Genomic DNA, 3,627 nt, shown 5'->3' on the forward strand with positions numbered 1-3,627 from the left:
AACAGTATGAGCCGCTACCACTTGTTGTTTCTTGGGGTTCCCCTATAGGTTTTGCCCCCTTCTCTTGTTCTAAGGCCTTCCTTGGCCCTGTACCTCCTTTGATGGATCGACAGTAGTTGCAACAGTACCCTGTTTGACCCCGTGGTCGATGAGTCGCTGAGCCAGGTGCTTAGCGCTATTGAAAGTGATAGGGTTGGAGGCCAAGACGTGACCTTGAATCTGGGGTGACAACCCCCAAATGTAGCTCTCAACCTTTTTTTGGTTCTGGGTTGACCATGGCAAGGCACAAGGCAGCAAGGTCGTTGAACCTGGCCATGTAGGCTACTAGGTCAGACCCATTCATCTTCAGATCCCAGAGCTCCTGCTCTAGCTTTTGTATCTCACACCTTGGGCAGTATTCCTCCAGTAGTAGGACCTTCAAGTCCTCCCAACTTATGGCGTTGGAGATGTTGAGAGTCACGGACTTCACATGGCTTTTCCACCAGGTGAGGGCTCGATCAGTGAGGGTGCAAGCAGCGAACTTGACTTTGCTCACTTCTTGGCAAGAGCAGATGTCAAAGACCATTTCGGTCTTTTCGAACCATTGCATCAGTACAATGACTCCTCCTGTGCCATTAAAAGTTTTTGGCTTTGCGTTGGAGAACTCCTTGTAAGTACATTCCCTTACTTGACCATGACCAGTGCCATGGTTGGGATGATTCGTGCTGCTTCCTGCCCCTCCATTTCCTTTGGAGTTTATTTGAGAGAGGACGGCGGTTACTGCTGCTGTGATAGCAGCCTGGACCAGGGCTGGATCATAAGTTGGTGGTGGAGGTGGTGCTGGTATCGTGTCCGGCCTGTGTCTTAGGTTTGGACGAGGAGGCATCGCGCTGCCAAGAATTAAAAATGAAAGATTATTAGTTTTGGTGGTTAAGGGTTGAATGATAATGAGTTAACTATCTTTAATACTTTAAGAATTTGGTTTGACCTACACAGGGCTTTGAGTTTGATTCACAAATGGAGTTTGAATAGCAATAGATAAACTCATGAACTCGAATGAAATGCATAGAATTAACACATGAAAGAGATATGGCGTATATATTAAACATATGGTTGCATTACATCTGAAGTTAGAACAAAATTGACCTTTCTAAAAGTCTCCGATTATAGAAAGTTAAAGAAAGTAAGACTTATAGCCGATGGTCCTACTTTATATCAAAATTTGGGAGTTAGGCGAGCACTACTCGCGGTGCGGATTGCACTTGGAGCTTTACTCCGCATCCGATTGCTTGGCTCCCAAGAGACGCCTGTCAAAGGCTGCTTCTTGCTCCCTCAAATCCCTCATTTCGGAGAGAGCTGCAGTCATTTGCTCCTGGAGGGAGTTAGTGTGGAGTTGAGTATTCCCTTGTAGCATGTCAAGACGTCGGATATCAGCTGCGTTATCTTCCATCCTCATGTCAACCTCATGAATCCGGTTTGCTTGGACTCCGGATTGAGAAGCCTGATTGGCAAGTTTGCCTACCATAACTGGGAGTGCTCGATCAGCTGAACCTCCTCCGCTGACATCGTAGAATTCCCGACACATACTGTAAGGAGGACGCAGTCCTTGTTGCTAGCTCCAATGGTGGATGTGGCTTCCCCAAATGGGAGTTGGTCCTTGAAATCCCATCCTGAAAGGAGATCGAACGGATGGAGGTCGGACGACTGGCGGATTGATTACCTCAGGCTCTGAGGCTGAGCTATCTGAATCTTATTCCTCCTCTTCTTCCATGGGTTCCTCCTCAGGTTCGTCTTCAATCCACCCCCCAATACCATGATTGGGGTAGTAGGGGTCGCCGGGGTGATGGAATCCAGCCATTGAGTCCATACGATAATAGGGTTAAGAAATGACTATAAGCTAAAGCATGTATTCTTAATACGGTTGAAGATACCCAAATACTCCCATAGTATTCTTAATGATATGCTTTTGGTAAGTTTTCAAATTTGTTGTCCACTGCAGACACTCCCTGGCATATGTTAGTCGGCTCTCGGACAAATAAAGTTGATCAGGCTATATTCATCCCAGTTCCGATTACATGTCCTAAGGCACACCTGCACTGCACAAATTATTTATAATACTTCTATATTGATCTATTTATGACACTGTTATTAATATGAAATGAATGCATGCCTACTTTATAGAAATTAAATAAATTTAATTTTTAAAAGTATGACTCTTACTCAGAGTGCTTTTGCCCAGTTATGTTTATAGTTATATACCAAAAATGGTTTTGATATACTTAATTCACTATAAACAATGCTCTAATACCAATCTTGAGCGTGTCAAATGTGTATAGATCTATACGGGAAGTCATGATCCCGCGCCCTGACTGTTAGCTACAGTCCTTTGGGTGACAGTTTGTCATAACGTTTCGACGCCTGAAGACCGTTGCCACAGGCATATTATGTTTAGTATGGTTATAAAACTCACCGGATAGACAATTATTATGGTATTATGATTTAATGAATGAGTAGCTATTAAAACTATTCTTCATCTAACGAGTGCGATCTTCTTATAGCTTTATTATATAAAACTATCCCTCAACCTTTTAATCATGTCAGTTGCTTGCAATTTTCTGTCTTAGACATTAGAGACTGCCTGTTACTTTAGGAAAATAAGGGATTTTCCTGTATCCAAAACAATCAACTAATAGGAAAATAAGGGATTTTCCTGGTGCAACCATTTACGATTCACACAAGAACATTCATATGCATTTCATACTTGTATAAGAAAATAAGGGATTTTCTTGGAAAACGCACGAACTTTGGAATGACATACATTTTCTCAAAACCGCTTATGAACTCACCAACTTAATTGTTGACAGTTTTTCTTTGAAATAACTTGTATTCTAAGGGTTGTATTCTAAGGGAACCGATAAGCAGGTTTGGAAAACAACTTTTGGGGATTAACGCTCTGGCGTTGATTATTTCTGTTGAAAGATGTTTATGTATTTATCTTTTGAACATATAAAAAATACAATTATGTAAACATTTTGAAACCTTTATATATATATATATATATATATATATATATATATATATATATATATATATATATATATGGTGTTTACTTTCCTTACTATGAACTGTTATGATACTGAATATGACGTCTTACGCCCCCGAACGTTTCCGCCGTTCTGGTTTGGGGGTGTGACAAAAAGTCACATAGAAGCGGTTAGCATCCCTTGTGGTGGAACAGAAGGGCCCACACACATCTATGTGTATGAGATCCAACAATCGCTCACCTCTTTCACAAGTACTACTGAAAGGTGATTTAGTCATCTTTCCAATCAAACAAGATTCGCACGTGTCATCTGACTTTAGGTCAAATGACTCCAAGACTCCATCCTTTTGGAGTTGGGCTATGCGCTTGTTTTTGACATGTCCAAGACGATAATGCCACAAGCATGCCTTGTCTAAGCCATTAGACGAATCGATATGCAACACATTATTTCCTAAGTATCTATAACCATCACAGTTTCATATACACCATTACAAGGCAATGCTTCAAAATAAAAAGTACCATTATATAAAAGCATTAATACAGCCAACTTCATTGTTAAATGAAAATCTAAAACCTTGTCTGTACAAACCATGAAAAGAAATAAT

This window comes from Lactuca sativa, chromosome 4, assembly GCF_002870075.4.
Source record: "Lactuca sativa cultivar Salinas chromosome 4, Lsat_Salinas_v11, whole genome shotgun sequence".
Taxonomy (NCBI): domain Eukaryota; kingdom Viridiplantae; phylum Streptophyta; class Magnoliopsida; order Asterales; family Asteraceae; genus Lactuca; species Lactuca sativa.